The sequence below is a fragment of the Rhinoderma darwinii genome, chromosome 2 (genome assembly GCF_050947455.1).
Source record: "Rhinoderma darwinii isolate aRhiDar2 chromosome 2, aRhiDar2.hap1, whole genome shotgun sequence".
Taxonomy (NCBI): Eukaryota; Metazoa; Chordata; class Amphibia; order Anura; family Rhinodermatidae; genus Rhinoderma; species Rhinoderma darwinii.
In genome coordinates this window covers 380,427,933-380,452,373 of record NC_134688.1, presented here as the reverse complement: position 1 = coordinate 380,452,373, position 24,441 = coordinate 380,427,933, and the positions used below count along the sequence as shown (strand labels likewise).

Genomic DNA, 24,441 nt, shown 5'->3' with positions numbered 1-24,441 from the left:
TCCTTGTTATATTGGTTAATTTCATATAATTGATTTGAAAGGCGGCAATGCTTTCCTCATATTTCATGCTCAGATTATACAGGACATTTTCAAGCTTACACAATTGAATCTTCGATAGGAGCTGAATGGATGAAGAATGTAGGTGGCTTTTTCTTACGATGTAAAAGTGGCAAATGTGACTTTTGTCAAAACAATTTATTTCGCATTGCTTATTTAGCGCCAACATAATCGGCAGTGCTGAACAGAGATTGTCATCACTCACATCAGTCCCTGTCCCCAATAGGGCTCATAATCAATATCCCTATTGCAGACAACGCCCACAAGGGCGTATTTTAAAAGGACGCCAATCAAACTATCAATATGTTTTTGGAGAGGGGGAGTAAAAAAAAATGAATGTAAAATAAGTAGATTGAGTAGAAAGAGTAAAGTAAGTGAAGAGACATATTTATTTAGATTACATTTATAAATAAACTAAACTGGTGCTGAAATGAGGATAATCTTTAAAGGGGTTTTCTGGGACTTTCTGAGACTGATGGCCTATCCATATCTGGGACTGAGCTGCAGTAACAGACACAGCCATTCGTACGGACCGGCCACTGTGCCTGTTTAAAAACTGAAGGGGATGCATTCCTCGCTGTAGTGCCATAGTTCATTAATGTTTGAGTCCCAGGAAAAACCCTTTAACCAGTGGCGTAACTACCGCTATAGCAGCCGTAGCGGCTGCTACGGGGCCCGCGGCATGAGGGGGCCCGTGTCGCCAGCACGGGCCCCAACCATGGCCGGAGGCTCCGCTAGCAGCCGCTATGGCTGCTACAGCGGACGCCACTGAAAACTACGGCAGAGAAGGGAGGTATCTCCCCGCTCTGCCATTAAACAAAAGACATGTATCCCCTATCCACAGGATAGGGGATACATGTGTGATCGCTGGCATTGATAGGGAGAACGGGGGACTGAAAGTCCCCTGAAGTTCTCCATCACAAACCTCGGACTTCCGGGGTCTGTGTCGGCAGCTCCGTAGAAATGAATGGAGCGCTTGTGCGCATGCGTGACCAGCGCTCATTTCATTTTTATTGAGCTGCGCAGAAGCCAGAAGTCAGAGGTTAGTCATGGAGAACTTGGGGGACTTTCGGTCCCCCGTTCTCCCTATCGCTGCCAGCGATCACACATGTATCCCCTATCCTGTGGATAGGGGGATAGGGGATACATGTCTTTTGTCTTTTCACCCTTTTTAGGGGGTTGGGGACGCTGTATGTACGTTCCCTACAGGGGGGCTGTATGGCGTTCCCTACAGGGGGGGCTGTATGGCGTTCCCTACAGGGGGGCTGTATGGCGTTCCCTACAGGGGGGGCTGTATGGCGTTCCCTACAGGGGGGCTGTATGGCGTTCCCTACAGGGGGGGCTGTATGGCGTTCCCTACAGGAGGGGGCTGTATGGCGTTCCCTACAGACCCCCCCTGTAGGGAACGCCATACAGACCCCCTGTAGATAACGCCATACAGCCCCCCCTGTGGATAGCGCCATACAGCCCCCTCTGTAGAAAACACCATACAGCCCCCCTGTAGATAGCGCCATACAGCCCCCTCTGTAGATAACGCCATACAGTCCCCCTGTGGATAGCGCCATACAGCCCCCCTGTGGATAGCGGCATACAGCCCCCCTGTAGATAACGCCATACAGCCCCCTCTGTAGATAACGGCATACAGCCCCCTCTGTAGATAACGGCATACAGCCCCCTCTGTAGAAAACGCCATACAGCCCCCTCTGTAGATGGCGCCATACAGCCCCCTCTGTAGATGGCGCCATACAGCCCCCCCTGTAGATAACGCCATAGAGCCCCCTTTGTAGATATCTACAGAGGGGGCTGTATGGCGCTATCTACAGAGGGGGCTGTATGGCTTTATCTACAGGGGGGACTGTATGGGGCTATCTACAGAGGGGGCTGTATGGCGTTATCTACAGGGGGGGCTGTAAAAAAGGCACTATCTAAGAGGGGGGGAGGGTTGTGTGACACCCAGGGGAGGGGGGGCCCCAGTCAAAAGTTTGCTATGGGCCCAGTCTTTCCTAGTTACGCCCCTGCCTTTAACCACTGTTTATCTGACAGTTTTGGTGGTCTATCAAGTTTTGCATGGTTATGTTAACATAGGGGAGGGTAGTGAGTCTACAGTGGCTGACACTGTGGGGGCGTACTGTGCCTGGCAGTATGTACAGGAACTGTGGGTAGTACTTTTGGGGACAGTGGCTGACACTATATAGGGACTGACTGCACTATAAAGGGATTCTGTGGCTGGTTCTGTTTGGTGCACTGGCTTAGGCCCCATGCACACGACCGTAGATTTCATCTGTAATTGTGGACCGCAATTACGGACCCATTCATTTCTATTGACCATAGACACCTTCCCGTATATTTGCGGGAAGGTGTCCGGTCCATAAAAAGCCTCCGCAAAAGATAGGACATGTCCTATCTTTTGCTTTATACGGGCCGTGCTCCCATACCTTATTACGGGCACGGTCGTGTGCATGGGGCCTTACACTGGCATTTGTGATTGACACGGTTATGAGTATGTAAAGGGAAGTATCCCTATATCTATATCTATATCTATATCTATATATATATATATATATATATATATATATATATATATGTATAGTGTGTATGTATGTGTGTGTGTGTGTGTGTGTGTGTGTGTGTGTGTATATGTATATATATGTCTTCTCTGTCCTGACCAAAAGAAGCCCACGAGCTTTTTAAAAAAACAGTTATTACAAAGATTTGTGGATGATTAATTTTTTACATCTTGACAGAAAGGGATAACATAAAAACATATTTATAGTTGATATTTTTGTTTGTTTTAGGGGCAAATGCTCTAATATAAAGTATGTATTTCTTTGGAGGATATTCAGTGAATTTACTGTGTTCTAGCCTGCATCATGTATATACGTAGTTCTGCTTAGTATTGTGAAATCTGTAGAGAGCAAAAGCAATATTAATTATATAATATTATTAAGAGTTTATGAGAAATATACCGTAGCCCAATATTCCCCAACCAGTGGTTCAGCAGCCCCTGCACATGGTTCCCCAGATTTTACAGATACTATTGTGCCTTAGGCTACATTCACACGAGCGTGTCAGATTCACGCGCGTGAAAAACGCACGTGAATCTGGTCCGTGTGTGTTGCGTTATGCATCAGAGTGCTTTGCGAGTGGCATGCGTTATTCACGCACTCGCAAAGCCCATGATTTTTTTCTAATTATTTTAAATTGAATTGATGCGCAAGTCTTGCACCGCACACGGATGTGCATCCGTGTGCGGTGCGTGGTTTCCACGCACCCATTGACTCCAATGGGTGCGTAGGTGTGTGATAACGCACCAATATAGGACATGCAATGAGTTTCATGCAACGGACCTCTCGCTGCGTGAAAACTCCTGCATGTGTGAATGGCCCCAATTAAATAAATGGCTCTGTGTGCAGCACACGGACATTATTCACGTTCGTCTGAATGAGCCCTTAATGGCACCAGGGTTGTCCTAGCAAAGCTCAAAGTTGATATCCGGGACAAAACCATAGAACTGGTAGTAAACACTAGAGTAAAATCCATATCACATAGTCATAACTTTAATTTAAATTTTTATATTTTAATGTTTAGCATTGCTCAACACAAAAAAAATAATGTTTTACAGGTTTATCTTAAAGAGGACCTGTCATCTGACATGTTTATTTCAGTCAATACTTGTATTCTCCATAAAATAACAATACTGGAACATATCTTATTAGAACTTGGCGTTGTGTTATTCCTCCTAGAAATGTATGAATAAATTGACAACTGGGTGTTGCCATTTGCCTTGTCAAAGGGGTGTGTCCCTACAAAGTCTCACTCCATCAGCACTGATTGGACAGTGTCAGCCTGTGTAGTGACACTCCCCCAACTAGTAAACACCCAGTTGTCAATGTATTCATACATTTCTAGAAGAAATAATTAAAGAGCGACATGACAGAGTTCTAATAACATATGCTCCAGAATCATTATTTCATTGGGAATACAAAAATGTACTAAAACAGACATGTCAGGAGAGGTGACAGGTAACACCCTAAGAGTATGTTCACACGGCTTATTTTCGGCCGTTTTTACAGCCGTAAATGGCTAAAAAAACGGCCAAAAAATCAGAAGCAGAATTGGAATGGGAAAACGGCGTTCTGTTCCGACGGGCCATTTTTTTACGCGGCCATTTTGAAAAACGGCCGTGTAAAAAAACGGTCGCGAAAAAGAAGTGCATGTCACTTCTTGGGATGTTTTTGGAGCAATTTTTCATTGACTCTAGAAAAACAGCTTCAAAAACGGCCGTAAAACCGCAGCGAAAAACGCAGCAAAAATAGCGAGTGGCTTAAAAAACGTCTGAAAAATCAGGAGCTGTTTTCCCTTGAAAACAGCTCCATATTTTCAGACCTTTGAGTTCGTGTGTGCACATACCCTAAGTAACACCCTAACGTTCCCTACAGCACAGAATATAAAGTGTCAGCAGCACATTCAACAATTGTATGGCATAAGGGAGTCATCGGAACTGTAAATAAGGAGTCAACCATGGCAAACTATTATACAATTAAATATTAAACCTTCACTTTTCACTTAAAAACAAATCACGGCGTTTACCAGAATAATCTGCTATTTGTATTCAAATGAATCCTGCTCCCTTCTTTCCGAGTGTAGGCATCTGTTCATTCAGCTTTTCTGCTAGTATCTATGAACAGTGATCCCCATCTGTTATTAAAACAATCCAAGTTGATTCAACATGGGGGCTAAAACATGTTATGAGAGATGCCCACCTTATTATGGCTAAGTATTGAATATATACTTCCTTCCCAGCCTGGTTTAGCTAGCTTAAAGGACAAATCCACCTAAATGTATATTTTTTTACTTATCATTTATACATGTTAGAAGAGAACATTGGTGGACATTCAAAATGCATTTTAGACTCTCCGAGCTCCTTTGAGCTCTTGGTAATCTGTGATAAAAACATAGAACATCACTTATTTCACTTAAAGAGAACCTGTCACCTGCCCAAAAAACTGCAGCTGACATCTCAGTTAGGCTAGATTCACACAAACGTGACCGTTTTGCGTCCGCAAAAAAAACGCAGCGTTTTCCTGCATTAGGGTATGTGCACACGATGAGAGGCTTTTACGGCTGAAATGACAGACTGTTTTCAGGAGAAAACAGCTGCCTCGTTTCAGACGTAAATGCTCCTCCTCGCATTTTGCGAGGCTTCTCTCACAGCCGTAAATTTTGAGCTGTGCTTCATTGAGTTCAATGAAGAACGGCTCAAATTACGTCTGAAAGAAGTGTCCTGCACTTCTTTTGACGAGGCTGTATTTTTACGTGTCGTCGTTTGACAGCTGTCAACCGACGACGCGTAAATGACAGGTTGTCTGCACAGTACGTCGGCAAACCCATTCAAATGAATGGGCAGATGTTTGCCGACGTATTGTAGCCCTATTTTCAGACGTAAAACGAGGCATAATACGCCTCGTTTACGTCTGAAAATAGGTCGTGTGAACCCAGCCTTACAGTTCCAGGTGGTATCAATTTTTGCTGTCAGTGTTGGTGCACATTTTTTTATTTTATTTATTTTCTCTGCATTTCTTTAGCAACTGTTGCGTGACTCACGGACAGCACACGGATGACGTCCATGTGCTGTCCTTGATTTTCACGCACCCATTGACTTCATTAGGTGCAGGATCTGCAAAAACGCACCAGAATAGGACACGCAGTGAGTTTCACGCAACGGGCACACGCTGCATGAAAAACAATGCGTGTCTGAATAGCGCTATTGAATTTCATAGCTTCGTGTGGTATCTGTGAAGAAAACGGACAGCACACGGACGTGAAATACGATCGTCTGGATAAGGCCTTAGATTGCAGGCGCCTCACAGATTCTGCCGCTTTTTATTTCTTTCTTATAGCCCCCACTGTTGCTGAGGTATCGGTGGCGTTATTTTTGGTGTCCGATATGCAAATTAGTGCTTTGACTGTCAAGTGGGCGGGTAATATCTGTCACTTGGTAAGGGGTAACCGCCCACTTGACAGTCAAAGGCCTCATTTGCATATCGGACACCAGAACTAACAGCCCCGTTATCTCGGGAACGGTGTGGGAAAGAAGAAAAGAGTCAAATGCACCAGAATCTATGAGGCGCCTGCAATCTAACGGAAATGTCAACTGCAGTTTTTTGGGCAGCTGACAAGTCCTCTTTAAGATATCACAAGCAGTCCTATAGAATGCCATTGGTATAACTGGAAACATCAGAAACAAGGTCCATGATAGAGTGCTATCAACTTAACTGTAAGGGTATGTTTACACAACCTATTTTCAGACGTAATTTAGGCGTTTTTACGCCTCTAATTACGCCTGAATAGATGGCTCCATTACGCCTGCAAACATCTGCCCATTGCTTGCAATGGGTTTTACGATGTTCTGTTCCCACGAGGTGTAATTTTACGCGTCACTGTCAAAATACGGCGTGTAAAAAGACGCCCGCGTCAAAGAAGTGCATGTTACTTCTTTGGACGTTTTTGGAGCCGTTTTTCATTGACTCCATTGAAAAACAGCTCCAATTACATCCGTAATGGACGCCGCGAAAAACGCGAGTACTTGCAAAAACATCTGAAATTCAGGAGCTGTTTTCGCCTGAAAACAGCTCCGTATTTTCAGACGTATTTTACGTTTGCGTGTGAACATACCCTCAATCTCATACACAAAAAGGTTGAAATCGAGTACCATTTATTTGAAAGAACACCATTGTCTCTTCTTTTAGAGCCGATCGCACCTGTGAGCACTCAAAGTACTAAATAGAGACCATTATAACTATATACTGTGGTGCTTGAAAGTTTGGGAATCCTTCAGAATTTTCTATATTTCTGCATAAATTAGACCTAAACCTACATAAGATTTTCCCACAAGTCCTAAAAGTAGATAAAGAGAACCAAATCAAATAAAGGAGAAAAAAATATTAGGCTAATATTAGGTTTAGTCATTTATTTATTGAGGAAAATGATCCAATATCAAATATCTGTGAGTGGGAAAAGTATGTGAACCTTTGCTTTCAGCATCTGATGTGACCCTCTTGTGCAGCAATAACTACGTCTCCGGTAATTGTTGATTAGTCCTGCACATGGGCTTGGAGGACTTTTAGCCCATTCCGCCGTACAAAACAGCTTCAACTCTACTATGTTGGTGGTTTAACTCCTATCAAGTGCTCGATTCATGTCCTCCAACAACATTTCTATTGGATTAAGGTTAGGATTTTGATTTGGCCATTCCCAAACTTTAACTTTATTCTTCTTTAACCATTCTTTGGTAGAACCGACTTTTGTGATTAGGATCATTGTCTTGCTGCAACACCTCACGGACAGACACCCTGACGTTTTCCTATAGAATTTGCTGGTATAAATCATAATTCATCGTTCCATTAATGATGGCAAGCCATGATACTACCACCATCGTGTTTTACAGATCGTATGAGGTTTTTATTTTGGAATGCAGTGTGTTCCCATCTCCAAACGTAACGCTTCCCATTTAACCTCTTAACGATGAAGGATGGATATATCCGTCCTGTGAAGGTGTTAGTTCCTGTAAAAGGACGGATATATCCGTCCTCTGATTGCGTGGGTACTGCCAGTGTACCCACGCGATCAGTGGCAGGAGCATGGCTGTTCTACACAGCAGTTTAACCCATTAGATACCACTGTCAATAGTGACAGCGGCATCTAATGTGTTTGACAGAGGGAGGAAGATCACTTTCACTCCATCAGCACCCCAAACGCAGGTCGCTGTCGGGTTTCCATGGCAGCTGGGGGCCTCACAAAGGCCCCCAGGTCTGCCTTCAGCAAATGCTTATGCTTATTAGGCCATGCCAGAGGCATGGCCTAATAGATTGCCTGTCAGTTTTATACGAAGTATACCAATGCATTATATATGCGATCAGCAGATCGCATAGTGAAGTCCCCTGGTGGGACTAAAAATAAATAAATGTAAAAGCAGGTAAATAAAGTTTATGAAGAAAAAAATATATACATTACAGTCAAAATAAAATAAGGCTATGTTCACACGGGGTATTTTGCCGAGTTTTTTGACGCGGAAACCGCGTCGCAAAACTCTGCAAAAACGGCCCGAGAACGCCTCCCATTGATTTCAATGGGAGGCGTCGGCGTCTTTTTCCCGCGAGCAGTAAAACTGCCTCGCGGGAAAAAGAAGCGACATGCCCTATCTTCGGGCGCTTCCGCCTCTGACCTCCCATTGACTTCAATGGGAGGCAGAGAAAGCGTATTTCGCGCTGTTTTATGCCCGCGGCGCTCAATGGCCGCGGGCGAAAATCGGCGTGCAGGGAGAGGAAAATCTGCCTCAAAGTTCCAAACTGAATTTTGAGGCAGATATTCCTCCCCCAAAATACTCCGTGTGAACATAGCCTAAAACTACTTTTTTCCCCAAAAAGTGGTTTTATTTAGTAATAGTGTCAAAACAAATAACACATATGGATGAACGGCATCCAAAAAAAATGCAAAAAAACAATGGTAAAATAATTTTTCTCCCATTACCCCCATAAAAAAATAAAAATAAAAGTTAATCTATAAATCCTATGTACCCCAAAAATTTACTAATGAAAACTATACCTTGGCAAAATCAAGCCCACATTGATGAAAAAAAAAAAGAGGTACGGCTCTTGTAAAGCGGGCGATGCAAAAACAAGTAATTTTTTTCTAAAAGGGTTTTTATTGTGCAAACGTAGCAAAACATAAAACCTTTACATATTTGGTATCCCCGTAATCGTGCCGACCCATAGAATAAAGGTAACATGTTATTTACGCTGCATAGTAAACGGTGTAAATTTATAACGTGAAAATCAATGCTGGAATAGCTGCTTATTTTCAATTGTCTCCTAAAATAAAGTTACTACAAGTTAATCGATATATTATATGCATCCAAAAATGTTGCAATTGCAAAATACAACTCGTCACACAAAAAACAAGCCCTTATATGGCTATGTCGAGGGAATAAAAAAAAGTTACGACTCTTGTAATGCGACCGTGAGAAAACAAAAAATAGTCCTTGGTCATTAACGTGCAAAATGGCCTGGTTAGGGGCCATGCACACGAACGTATTTTGTTCCTCCTGTAAATACTGGCGTAAATACGGGTCCTTGGTCACACGTATTCGACCCGTATTGCACCAGTATTTATGGACCCGTGCCCGTAAATACAGGTCCGATGTCACCAGTATTCCAGCCGTATTTACGGGCATGTTTTCACTGCAAAATTGCACTGCACTAATCGGCAGCACCTTCTCTCTATCAGTGCAGGATAGAGAGAAGGGGCAGCCCTTTCCGTAGTAAAAGTAATTCATACTTACCCGGCCGTTGCCTTGGTGACGCGTTCCTCTCTTGACATCCAGCCCGACCTCCCTGGATGACGTGGCAGTCCATGTGACCGCTGCAGCCTGTGATTGGCCTGTGATTGGCTGCAGCGGTCACATGGGCTAAAACGTCATCCCGGGAGGCCGGACTGGAGGAAGAAGCAGGGAGTTCTGGGTAAGTATTTTTTTTACACGTTGATTTATATTGTGATCGGAAGTCACTGTCCAGGGTGCTGAAAGAGTTACTGCCGATCAGTTAAGGGCGGGTTCACACATGGCGGAATTCCACTTAAATTCCGCTGCGGACACTCCACAGCGTTAATCCGCAGCGGAGCCGTTTCTCCATTGACTTTCACTTTAATTTAGCAGTGTTCGTTTACACGATGCGTACAATTCCGCTGCGGAGCATAGGCTGCGGAGCGGAATTTGGTGTCCGCAGCATGCTCTGTCTGTTGCGGAGCAGTGGCGGACTCATGGCGGAATTTCTCCATTGACTTCAATGGAGATTCTAAGTTCCGCAATGAAGTCCGCAGCTGTCATGCACATGTCATGTGTGCTGCGGATGCGTCTTGCTTTTTTAACTTGACATTTCTTCATTCTGGCTGGACCTATGTATTTCTAGGTCTACAGCCAGACTGAGGAAGTCAATGGGGCTCCCGTAATGACGGGAGCGTTGCTAGGAGACGTCTGTAAATAGTCACTGTCCAGGGTGCTGAAAGAGTTAAGCGATCGGCAGTAACTGTTTCTGCACCCGGGACAGTGACTACCGATCCCAATATACATGTATCTGTAAAAAAACATATAAGTTCATACTTACCGAGAACTCCCTGCGTCTGTCTCCAGTCCGGCCTCCCAGGATGACGTTTCAGTGTAAGTGACGGCTGCAGCCAATCACAGGCCAAGCACAGGCTGCAGCGGTCACATGGACTGGCGCGTCATCCAGGGAGGTCGGGCTGGATGCCGAAAGAGGGACGCGTCACCAAGACAACGGCCGGTAAGTATGAAAATCGTTTACTTTCACTAGGGAAAGTGCTGTCCCTTCTCTCTATCCTGCACTGATAGGGAGAAGGGAAGCACTTTTCCCGCAGTCTGCAGCAGCTAGTCCGCATCAATGTACTGCACATTTTGTGCAGATCCGCTGCAGAATCTGCAACGCAGATTCTGTGCGGCATCGATGCGGACAGTTGCGGAGGAATTCCGCCATGTGTGGTCATGCCCTAACTCTTTCAGCACCCTGGACAGTGACTATCCACTGACGTCGCCTAGCAATGCTCCTGTAATTAGGGGTGCACACACATAGTCATCCGTAATTACGGGAGCCCCATAGACTTCTATGGGCCTGCCCGTGCCGTAATTACGGCCTAAAATAGGACATGTTCTATATTTTTCAACGGCCCGGGCACCTTCCCGTAAGCATACGGGGAGGTACCCGTGACAAATAGAAGTCTATGGGCCCGTGATTACGGCCGTTTTTACGCTCGTGTGCATGGGGCCTTATTAAGGAGTTAAACCAAAAAGCTCTATTTTGGTCTCATCCATCCCCAAAATATTGTTCCAATAGTCTTGTGGCTTGTCCAGGTGATCTTTAGCAAATTGCAGATGGGCAGCTATGTTGCTTTGGAGACCTCAGCATACTCCTTGCAAGCCTGCCATGCACACCATTGTTGTTCAGTGTCCTCCTGATGGTTGACTCCTGAACATTAACATGAGCCAATTTGAGAAAGGCTTTTAGTTGCTTACCTTGGGTTTCTTTGTGACCTCGCCCACTATTATACTCCTTGCTCTTGGCGTGATCTTTGTTGGTCGACCACTCCTGAGGAGAGTAATAATGGTCTTGAATTTCCTCCATTTGTAGGGAATCTGTCTGATGGTGGATTGGTGGAATCGAAACTCTTTAGGCTGGATTCACACGAGCGTTGTGTTTTTGCGCGCGCAAACAACGCAGCATTTTGCGCGCGCAAAAACCATTTGACAGCTGCGTGTGTCATCCGTGTCTGATGCGCGGCTGCGTGATTTTCGCGCAGCCGGCATCATAGAGATGAGGCTTGTCGACGCCCATCACTGTCCAAGGTGCTGAAAGAGCTAAATCTTTCAGCACCCTCGACAGTGAATGCCGAACACAACAGCGAAAAACCTGTAAAAAAAAAAGATAAAGTTCCTACTTACCGAGAACTTCCCGGCCGTTGCCTTGGTGATGCGTCCTTGGTGACGCGCCTCTCTTGACATCAGGCCCCACCTCCCTGGATGACGCGGCAGTCCAAGTGACCGCTGCAGCCTGTGCTTGGCCTGTGATTGGCTGGAGCTGTCACTTGAACTGAAGTGTCATCCCGGGAGGTCGGACTGCAGGAAGGAGACAGGAGTAATCGGTAAGTTAGAACTTCGTTTTTTTTACAGGTTCATGTATTTTGGGATCGCAAGTCACTGTCCATGGTGCTGAAACAGTTTATCTCTTTCAGCACCATGCACAGTGAATGTCTCCCGACGTCGCGGACCGGAATTTTTTTTGCCGAGTTTGGCCGAACCCGGTGAAGTTAGCTTCGGTTGTCGGGGTTCGCTAATCGCAAAGACACTCCGTTTGGATGTTCGGAAACAGAAAAGCACGTGGTGCTTTTCTGTTTACATTCATCCTTTTGACAGCTGTTGCGCAAACACGCAGTTCGCACGGAAGTGCTTCCGTGCGACATGCGTGGTTTTCACGCACCCATTGACTTCAATGGGTGCGTGATGCGTTGAAAACGCTGAATCAACGGACATGTCGTGAGTTTTTGGCAACGGAGCAACGCTGCGCAAAAAACGCTGCCATGTCTGCACGGCCCCATTGACAAATATAGCTACGGGCAACGCACGTGAAAATCACGCGCGTTGCACGCGCGTATTTTACGTTCGTCTGAATAAAGCCTTAGAGATGGTTTTGTTTTGTAACACTTTCCAGCCTGATGAGAATTAACAACTCTTCGTCTGAGGTCCTCAGAAATCTCCATTGCTCGTGCTATGATACACTTCCACAAATGTGTGTTGTGAAGGTCAGACTTTGATAGATCCCTGTTCTTTATATAGAACAGGTCGCCCACTCACACCTGATTGTCATCCCATTCACTGAAAACACCTGACTCTAATGTCACCTTCAAATTATCTGCTACTCCTAAAGCTTCACATACTTTTGCCACTCACAGATATGTGACATTGGATCATTTTCCTCAAAAAATAAATGACCAAATCTAATATTTTTGACTAATTTGTTTGATTTGGTTCTCTTTATCTACTTTTAGGACTGGTGTAAAAATCTGACATAGTTTTAGGTCAAATTTATGCAGAAATATAGAAAAATCTGAAGGGTCCACAAATGGTCAAGTACCTCTATATATCTATAACGGATCCATCAACAGCTAACTCGCATGTTAATGGTTTTCAAGTAACGATATGAAATGCTTTCATATACTTTATAGAGTGAAAACAAATAGAAATAGAAATGCTAATGAAAATATATTATATGCATGCTTGATTTTACATTTGATGACCATTTTCTCAATGTTAATAATGGCTGATGTTATAATTAAGCAATACAAATTAATATTTGGTCAGTAGCTCTATACTGTTGACGTTTGTATGGCAGTCAGTTTCTCCAACCATGAATATTTGTTTGCAATATGAAAATTACCAATGCAGGAACAAATATGAATAAAAGAAAAATCTACTGCATAAGTTCTATCTTAGTAACCACCATCACTAAAATAATTTCTAGAAAATCCTATTTCTGTTTTTCCTCTTTTATGGAATGGACCATTCACTTTACACCTAGAGACTTATCCCAGCTACGCAGCCATACAAGTTATTAGAAGCCTTGCAACCATGTTGAAATGTTGTGGAGATACGCAACAGATGACCTGTCCAGATCAGATATATAAAAATCAATACACATTTCTTCCATGATTGCTGGTGTTATAGCTGCTGTACAGAATTACAGTATTGCAGCACCCACAAACATGCGCTAATATACTAAACACTGCAGTAAATGGTGATCTTGGGTTACAGTCAAATTCTAATAAACTCTTCTAAGGGAAAATAATACTGCTTTAGATCTCTGCAGCTTTTAGAATATCAAGCAGAAGTATGTACAAGATGGTATTGTCCACCACAGGTACTCAGGGCAATCACTTGGACCATGTCTCACAGTAAGGGTCCTCTTACGCGGCCAGACGTGGGCCGTGCAGATGAGCGCCGATCAAGGAGACAGCTCGTTGATCGGCGCTCGTTTGCTCCTTTCACAACGAGCAATGCATGGAGACAAGCCATCGTTACTACCATCGCTCGTCCCCAAGCATTACCATCATGTGGGCAGTACAGCTCCCTGTTTACACAGGGAGATGTGCTGTCGAAAACGAGAATATTTCTTGCAGCATAAACGATACAATGAGCTGATGAACGAGCGTTTGCTCGTTCATCAGCTGATCATTGCTCTATTTACATAGGGCAATGATCTGGAACAAGCATTCTGTTAACGCTTGTTTTCCTGATAATTGGTCCGCGTAAAAGGGCCCTAAATCTGATGCAAAATTCGAATATTTTGCTCTAGAAGCCAATACAATGAGACACATTTACAGGATTTGATCTTAAACCTGGAAAAAAAAGGATCTCAAATATCTAAACCTCTGAGAAATATCAAAATAGGAAGACGTTAAACATATTCTGAATATATCAAATACTCACGAAGCTGCTGAACTCAGTTTTTCAGTTTAAGGAGTCAAACTAAGGTTATAACTCTGACAATGTTGCGTAGTAATTAAAGCTCTACAAACCTCCTGACTCGCCTCGACACTCTGTTGCTAAGCACTTTCAAACTTTGCTAGATACTTAAGATGTTATTAAGATGCTTTCAGGTTTCGGTACAGAATATATTAACAAGAAGAGCTAATTTTTGTGTTACATAATGCGATAATATGCTTTTAGGGGGTTATGAGAACCCTGATCATGTCTGGTTAAGAGAAGGATGAACGAGGTAAAGAAAGGAAATATGGTAAAGAAAATTTGCTATAATTTTTTAAACCAAACAATACTGACTAAGCCTATGAGAGATTTATAGCAACACAATTCAGTTTTCAGTGCTGTACACGAAACGTCCATCCCTTAACGATTGCCATGACTACTAGTTTAGCTTCTGGGCGGCTCTGGTTTTAGTTGCAGAGCATATCCCACTTTTCTGTCTTTTGTCCTATCAGATTGAAGGGTGGAGTATTTAAATCTGGTTCGGTTCTGTCTTCTTTGCTTGTGATTATCCTTGTTTGCATGTGTTTGATCAAGCTCCTGATTATACATTGTGCCTTTGACTATTTGAACTTTTGGAACTTGACCTCGGCTTTTCTCTGGATTTACCCCTTGCTTACTGATTTGGACATTCTGCTCCCCGGCTGGTTTTGACCTCTGCACTTCCTGATATCCGCTAGCTTTGTGATTTGGACTTTCAGTTTATCCTCTATCTGTCTGGTTATCCATTCTGATATTGCCTGCATTGCACCTGTTGTCCAACACCGAATTAAATTAAAGAAACCTGGGTTCTATGCAGCCAAATCCAACCTGCCCTGCGGTGGGCTCTGGTGAAGACCATGGAGTAGCCTTAGACTCTGCTGATTAGAGTTGTGATGGATTTGAGGTAGCGGATTTACTTGCACACTTGTTCCAGACAGTCTCCAGCTGATTTGGGGAATCGCTCACATAGTTATTCCATCACCTTTCACTCTGGGAATTGCTCAACTAGTGATTCCAAAACAACATGTAGTGGTAAACAGACCGTGAACCAGTTACCAGGTTTAGACATCTGCAGCAGGTAGTCTCTGGATGGTCAAAGTTAAATTTAGCATCACATACACTGGAATCTGTGTTGACCGACCAAGCTAAACTTTTATGTGTCCAGACCATTTTGGTTGCGTGACCACTGTGTGTTTGAATAAAGTTAAAGGGTTTTCTGATTTTATCTAAGTAAAGCTTAATCACTGTATCAATGAAAACTTCTACAACTTTCTAATATACGTTGCGTTTCATTTCCTTATCATTTTCAAGATATTTGTTTGCTGTCAGTGAAAACTCTCTTATTTACATTCAGACAGCAAACACATACATACCTAGTCTGGCTCTCAGCTGAGAAGTGGATACAACTATATACAGTCTACGCTATGCTCTGCAAGCTAATCTGCCTTGACTTCAGACTGATACATTGTATCTTAGGCAGCTGCTACTGATGTATTTATCTCACAGAGCATTGCCTTGACTGGATACAACGGCATCCACTTCCCAGCTGAGAGCGGGTCTAGGTGTGTGTATGTTTGCTGCCTCTCATTTGCTGACAGCAAGAAGATATCTTGAAAAATGGTGAGGCATTGAAATACACAGCATATTAGAAAGTTGTAGAACTTTTCATTTTTACAGTGAATATGCTTTATTTGCATACAACTGGAAAAATCCTTTAAGCTATTACAGCGGCTTTAATGTCTGTTTAGAAAGGGTGGGTATCAATCTCACACTTTTTTTTATCCATTCAGTAAATACACAGAACAGATTCTACACTTCAGAACAGAAGTGTACTGTTGAAAATGCACTTGCTGAAGAATGTTTATTCCATACACTGTACATGAAGAGATATTATCTGCCCCCACATACCCCTAACCGCTAGACGCCACATTATATTATCAGCACACCCACCCACCACCACCACCACCACCACCACCACCACACACACTGGACATTAAGAAGTATTATCTGCCCACCCACCACCACCACACACTGGACATTAAGAGGTATTATCTGCCCCCACATACCTCCAACCGCTAGACACCACATTATATTATCAGTACACCCATACACCCACCCACTATCACACACTGGACATTAAGAGATATTATCTGCCCCCACATACCCCTAACCGCTGGACGCCACATTATATTATCAGTACACGCACCCACCACCAACACCACCACACACACTGGACATTAAGAAGTATTATCTGCCCACCCACCACCACCACACACTGGACATTAAGAGGTATCATCTGCCCCCACATACCTCCAACCGCTAGACACCACATTATATTATCAGTACACCCATACACCCACCCACCATCACACACTAGACATTAAGAGATATTATCTGCCCCCACATACCCCTAACCGCTGGACGCCACATTATATTATCAGTACACCCACCCACCACCACCACCACCACACACACTGGACATTAAGAGAGATTATCTGCCCACCCCCCACCACACCCTGGACATTGAGATATTATTTGCCCCCACATACCTCCAGCTGCTGGACACCACAGTATATTATCAGCACACCCACAACCAGCACACCCTGGACATTAAGAGATATTATCTGCCCCACATACCTCCAACTGCTGGACGCCACAGTATATTATCAGCACACCCACCCACCACCACACACTGGACACTAGGAAGTGTTACCTCTATTTCAGTCCTCCCCCACCCTTGAGCACCAATAAATACTACATATCCCTTCCCCAACAATAAACAAATATGAATTACCCCCCCCCCCCCCCCCCACTAGACATACAAATGATAAGCTACCTCCATCCAACAAAGAATATACTTGACATCAGGGAATATAAATGAACTAATTTCCTGGCTACCGACAGCATGCCAAGGATCATAACTTACTCACACCACCCGAACCCATCGGATGCCAAAGGATGCTAGTTACCCCTTTTAATCCACTGACACCAAAGAATGTAAGCCATCCTCTTCCCCACTAAGTGGACTTGAGTAAATATAATTTAATGCTGAATATACAGTCACTGGATTCTGAATACAACATTGGACACAACACACTGGAAGCTGCATATACCATTGACCATCGAGGATGGGTAGCTGTCTGTGCCTATATTATTGATCACCAGTGATCACACATTGAATATACCCACATTCACATACCTACTTATGTCTTCTATGATAAAGGCTATTTTATTGAAGAATGTTACTGCTACTTTGCAGAATACAGGCTGCCATAAACCACAACACTGCTGTTGTTGTGGTTACCATAGCATAGGGTGAAAATAAGACTACATTATGGATATTCTTTCACAAGCTGGACTTCAGTAAAGAAAGCTTTACATTAACAAAGTCCCTCACTCCATCCATATGCCTATGTATGATTGGATAGATAGAGAAATATTCCAGAATGAATTGCTTGGGTTTTAAGTCTGCGTGTCTATGGTAACAAAACATACATTTTGTGTGCTGAATGTAAAATGCATCATACTGGCTGGAAATATTTTTGTACAGATAGTTGTTATCAGTGAATTGTGTAATATAAGGCCATGTTCACATGTTCAGCATTCTGTCAGAATCTAGACAGAATCCGCTAACATTTTGCCTACAATGCATGTAAATAGGGTATTTTCGGGCCCCATACACATGCTTATGAAAATATCCGCTTGGAATAATGAATGTGCAGCTGATTTAAAAATTCACAGAAAGTTCATTATTGACGCACATTATGCTGAAAAGCCGCGGATTAGATCCATAAACTACGCTATTCTATAGAACAGGATTCCACATGGGATCATATGGAAGCCTAACAGTTGCATACATCAGCAATAGGCTATAATGGGTTCGGTTTAACAGATATATCATGACAAGGGTCATGAGAGTTCATGATGTATCTGTTAAATGTATACCATTATATTCTATGGCTTACGGATATCACTGTTGGGCATCCAGCACAACCTATGTTTCATGGATAAGTTGGGAGCTTTTACTGGCGTATACACTGAATGTAGACCAAAAAACGTGATGTGAACATAGCCTTAAAATGGTGCTTTTCCGTATGTGGATCCAGTGACCAATCTGTGGTGGAAATCTAGATTTCTACACTGTTTACAAAGTGTGTGGACTTTAAAAACGGAAAATTCAACCTTGGCCCAATAGCAGTCACCTACCACCTCCAAAATTTTGATTCTCTTTAACTTATCATGAGAGTTGATTGTAAACTCCCCTTTAGGCCTCATGCCCACTTCCGTTTTTTCCTTCAGGGTGATAGTCGCTTTTTTGGCGGCTAGCACCCTGACCCATTCATTTCAATGGGGCCATGCACACTTCAGTTTTTTTGACGGTCCCATTGTTCCATTCAAACAAAAGTAGAGCATGTCCTACTTTGGTCTGAGATTCCGTGACCGTGGGGTCCATACAAGTCAATGGGTCCGTCAAAAAAACTGAAGGCACACGGAAGGCATCCGTGTGTGACAGAGCTGTTGCCTAGCAATGGCCAGGCGGGCAGAAGTACACGTAGAGAGAGATATTGCACTGCACTAATCGGCAGCCCCTTCTCTCTATCCAGTACTGATAGAGGGAAGAGGCTGCTGATCAGTGCTGGATAGAGAGAAGGGGCAGCCCCTTCTCTCTATCCAGCACTGATCGCCAGCCTCTTCTCTCTATCCAGCTCTGATAGGCAGCCTCTTCTCTCTATCAGTGCTGGATCGAGAGAAGAGGCTGGCGATCAGTGCTGCATAGAGAGACGGGGCAGCCATTTCGGGCAGAGTTTCTGCAGCCGAACGCAGCGATAGAAAGAAAAAGAAGGCCGTTGTCTTGGTGACGAGTCCCTCTTTTGACATCCAGTCCGACCTCCCTGGATGACGCGCCAGTCCATGTGACCGCTGCAGCCTGTGATTGGCTGCAGTGGTCACATGGGATGAAACGTTATCCCAGGAGGCCGGACTGGAGGAAGAAGCAGGGAGTTCTGGGTAAGTATAAACTTTTTTTTTTATTCAGTTTTTGAAGGAAACATTAGAAATCTATATTGTAAGTCCCACACATGGTACTCACTGTCCAGCGGTGGTCACTGTCCAGGGTGCTGAAAGAGTTACGATCAGTGCTAGAGAGAAGGGGCTGCACTGGTCAGTAGTAACTCTTTCAGCACCCTGGACAGTGACTACCGCTGGACAGTGAGTACCATGTGTGGCACTCACAATATCGGGTGCATAGTGTGAATGGGAATTAGTTTCCTCCCGGAAACGGAAACACGGAAGTGTACACGGAGTACACACGGGAACCACACTGATACAGTCACGGACACACGGATCCGTGACACCGGTGATGGAAGTGTGCATGAGGCCTTAAAGTGCATGTCCTCATTTAGACACCTATACAATTATTTATTATAAAAAGTTAAGTGATTTTGTTAATACATGGCTTTACTTATCTTGTATTGTTCCTCAGCCTGACCGCATAGACTGGTAAGTGTGGTCAGAGACATTTACATTGTACTGTAAGTATGCAGACCAAGAATGAAGATTTAGCAGAAGAATATGCAGAACTGTTACACTGTACCTAGAAAAAGTACAAGCTCCCTAGACAAATGCCAAACCTCAATTCATTACAGGTCTGTTTTAGGCTAGATACGATCAGCAACTTTCCCACCACATTAATTACATATCAGTAGATATACCATAAATGTCTGTCGGTGTGGATCCTTACACTAATCCGATTAGCGCTCGTCTTTTAATATAATTTACATTCACCACAATGGAGAGTAAATGAACACGTGCCGCCACCTCTCCGCTCAAAGTGGGAGACACAGGACATTGAACGGCCACATCTCAAGTCCCCGTAGTGTGATAGGTTGACCACCACTGCACTATGCAGTTACAGAAGGTGAGGGAAAACGAACTCTTCCATTGCATTATAGGAGCTCAGCTTAGCTGTGCGGGATGTGCTTGTCGACAATTTCCAATAACAACCAACAGAATTATGAATGCAGCCCTGAAATATAATACACACTTCAACATAGGAACAGCACAAGATCAGTAATGTGATGTATTTACAATGTCAGGCTCTGTTCACATCTGCATCCTGGTTTCTGTTATAAGGGAAACCAGAACGCAGTGCAGGATCAGTCACACGACTTACAATGAGGTATTTTGGGTACCGCCATGGTGTCCGTCGTTTTAACGGGAAAATTATTTTCCGTCAAATATGATGAAATCTGCAACCAAGGCTAACATACCCCTTAGGCCTTATTCACACGAGCGTGTCCGTTTTGCGTGCGTAAAAACGCAACATTTTGCGTTGCAGTTCTGTGTTACATCAGTGTATGGTGCGCGTCTGCATTTTTTCCACTCGTATGTCATCCATACTGTGTTTTTTACATCAGTAAAAAAAAACTGAAGGTGTTTTTCTTTTTCTCATCATTTCTTTAGCAACTGTTGCGTGAATCACGTACAGCATACGGATGTGCTTCCGTGTGCTGTCCGTGATTTTCACGCACCCATTGACTTCAATGGGTGCGTGATGTGCAAAAGCCTCACAAGTATAGGACATCCAGTGAGTTTCATGCTGCGTGAAAAACACTGAATGTCTGAATGGCCCCATTGACTTGCATAGGTCCGTGTGACGTCCGTTGTTTTAATGCGCGTAGCACGGACGTGAAATACGCTCGTGTGAATAAAGCCTTAAAGTGCTAGATAAACCAAAAAGGAAAAGCCTCCAAAACTCATTTATGTTATTTGCAGGCAAAACTAAATTTCAACAGTTTGCACACAATGTTGCTGAGGAGCAACTTTCAGAATTCAATATCATATGGGAAATATTAGCAGGACTAAATCTATACTCTATCAGATCTTAAAAATAAAATACAGGCAATAAAATGACGTACCGCAATCTCAGTGGTACACATTATCTAGCGATTATTATATAATATACTAGTAAAGGAACGCAGTTGTGCGTGACCATCAAGGTCTATTTGAAGAAACACATAAGACTTTGCAAACCACTGAGAATACTGGAGGTGTCGTTAACATTTACATTAAACAAACTTTAACACGGAGAACTGACAATATCAGGAAAAATGAAAAAAAGCAAACAATTATTATACATTATAATGACCAGTGTTGGCTGCTTCTAACTCAGCGTGACATTGTCTGGGCAATTAAACGGATTGGACTGCCCGTCTGTTATATTCCCAATTTGTCACAACCACACAATGTACACTAATGCCTTTGTTCGCTTTAGATGGCGTTAGTGTCATTGCTGCAAAAGCTGAAAATACAGATTTGTCCCTTGACAATTTGTACACTTGATATGCAGGGGTCAGAGATCCCAAGCAAAACCCTCAGCATAAGTCTATAAATTAGAGTAGCGAATTATTAGAAACACACATCTAAAAAAAAACAAAAAAACACGTAGACGTAAAGTACAGGATATTATACTTACTGCGGAGAGAACAGGTTACTCAGAGAGAAGACATGTCCCCAGTTACTTTGTCTCCATGCGCATCCCTCATCCTCCAGCTGATTTTGCTGCTGCTGCAGGCAGCTGAGGGGAACAAGACCACGTGATCTGCCAGCGCTGAAGACGTCATGGTGATTTGCATCCTCAGCAATAAAACGCTCTACTGTACATCGCCGCCATCTAGTGGATAACTATGTTGCATGGCTTGTCCAAACAGGTTGTCAGGTTTCAGCAAATTAATGTTATTTTTTTGTGTAATTTAAAGTTATACAATTTTCCAATATACTTTCTGTATTAATTCCTCGTGTGTCCATGACATTTTTATCCGCTGGAAGTAAACAATGAATGTCCCTACTGAATAACAACAAACTGAGATCTTGAAAACCGTGAGGAATTAATACAGAAAGAATATTAGGAAACAATATAACTTTTAATTATACAATAAATAATATTAATTTACTGAAACTGGACAGCCCCTATAACTAAAATTTTCCTTTCCTCCAAGTCCAAAGACTGAATGAACAGAGTCAGAAACATTCAGCCTGCAGTTTCGAGTAAAGATGCCAGATTCCCAGGCCACCACACAGATTTGGTCTAGTTAGGGTATGTTCACACGCAAACTCAAAAACGTCTGAAAATATGGAGCTATTTTCAAGAGAAAACAGTTCCTGATTTTTGCTGCATTTTTTTGAGCAAGTAACGATTTTTGCTGCGTTTTTTTACGGCCGTTTCTCTATAGAGTCTATGAAAAACGGCTCCAAAAACTTCCCAAGAAGTAACCTGCACTTCTTCCGCGGGTGTTTTTGAAAAACGGCCGCGTAAAAAAACGGCCCATCGGAACAGAGCGCCGCTTTTCCCATTGAAATCGATGGGCAGATGTTTGGAGGTGTTCTGCTTCTGATTTTTTGGCCATTTACGGCCGATGTAATTGCCCATACAAAGTTAGTCTTCCAAGGTAAGAACTTAGGCCTCATGCACACTAAAGTGTTTTTGCATCCGCAATTCTTCCACAAAAGTGCGGATGATTTGCAGAAACATTCATTTCTATGGGCCCATACACACGACCGTGGTTTACACGGACCGTGTGGGGGCCGCAATTGTGGACCGCAAAAACTCAGGACAAATCATTTTACGGTCCGGCACCATTGAAATGAATACACATCTTTTGTGTGAATGGTCAGTGATTGCGGACGGCCCGCGGATGACACTCTGCGGCAGTTTCTGCCCGTAATTACGGGGCGTGCACACGGCTACGCCATGTGCATGAAGCCTAAGTCTGTCTGAGAAAGAGGCTTTGCTATCGAGTCAAAACTTGGTTATAGAATTTTCCAATTTACAGCTATAATAACTGTACTGTAAGGCCGGATTCACACGAGCATGTTCGGTCCGCGATACACGGACCGTATGCCGGCAGTATTTCCCGGACCCAACACACTGCGGGGAGCCGGTCTCTAATTGTCATAGTTATCTATGACGATAGGAGTCCCTGCCTCGCTGCGGGAAAACTGTCCCGTACTGTGATCATGTTCTCATGCTCATGTGAATCCGGCCTAAGGCGAAATTCACACAACCGTGTGCGTTTTGCGCGCGCAAAAAATGCAGCGTTTTGCGCGCCTTGCAGTTCCGTGTGGCATCAGTGTTTGGTGCGTGGCTGCGTGTTTTTTGCGCGTATGGCCTCGTTATGACACGCGGTTTTAATGTTTAGAAACAGAAATGAAGGAGGTAGTTTTATTTTTTCCTTCATTTCGTCAACAACTGTAGCGTGAATCACTCGCGGCACACGGAAGTGCGTCCGAGTGCGTGCGCGATTTTCACGCACCCATTGACTTCAATGGGTGCGTGATGCGTGAAAAACGCTCAAGTATAGGACATGTCGTGAGTTTTACGCAGCGGACACACGCTGCCTGAAAAACACGGAATGTCTGGACGGCCCCATTGACTTACATAGGTCCGTGCTACGCGCTTGATTTTCACGCGCGTATCACGGATGTAAAGTACGCTCGTGTAAATAAGGCCATACTCTCACAAGACGTGCACCGATGTGTCCATCACATGACCAGAACAGAGATTTATCCAAGTAAACAATGAGAATTCTTCTTGAATGACTGCAAGCAGAGATCTTTAAAACTGTGAAGAATGGGGGCGGAGCTTGCCGAGCATGGTGATGGACGTGTAATCCCGGTGCTCCTCACTACATCCACCGATTCTTCAGGTTACTGCCCGCTTATTCTGCTAAAATGGTGAAGACAGGTCGGGACAAGACTAAGGATCCTACAGGTACCCCCAGATCCCATAAACAGTCGTCCGACATGTACAAATACTTTGGCAAAAAGCTGCCGTCTGTGGAGGGCAGATCTAAGATGGCGCCGGCGTCCTCACACTGTGAGCAGGGAGAGGACTCAGACAGCTCATGCGCGCCTTCAGACTCGGCTGGGGATGCGGACTCTGTGCCGATATCCAGGGCTTACCTGAAGAAAACGCTGCTCCAGGCACTCATGCCTGTGATGAAGGATTTATCGGACATCAAATCCGACATGCATCATATTGGCCATAGGGTAATGGCGCTGGAGGAAGCTCACATTACTACTTCTAAATATGGCGCTTCAGTTCACCAGGAGTTCTCTGCTCACCACATGCATTTGAATAACTTATATCTCCACATGGAAGATCAAGAAAATCGCAGTAGACGGAGGAATGTCCGCCTACGAGGAATTCCCGAATCGATTGACCATGATGCCTTACCTGCTGTGGTGGATACTATTTTTCGCTCATTAGTGGGATCTGAGCTGCCTTTGGCTATAACGGT

The 24,441-nt window shown here is 43.8% G+C and overlaps 1 protein-coding gene across 3 annotated transcripts in view; it reads right to left on the bottom strand.

Moving 5' to 3' along the window:
* Positions 1-21,718, bottom strand: part of SYTL5 (synaptotagmin like 5) — a 206,392-nt gene extending 184,674 nt beyond the window's left edge. For all 3 annotated transcript variants that reach the window (XM_075853948.1, XM_075853946.1, XM_075853947.1), the window contains exon 1: positions 21,618-21,718. The gene's annotated coding sequence lies outside the window, so the exon portion shown is untranslated. The remainder of the gene's footprint in view (positions 1-21,617) is intronic.
* Positions 21,719-24,441: the final 2,723 nt, after the last annotated feature.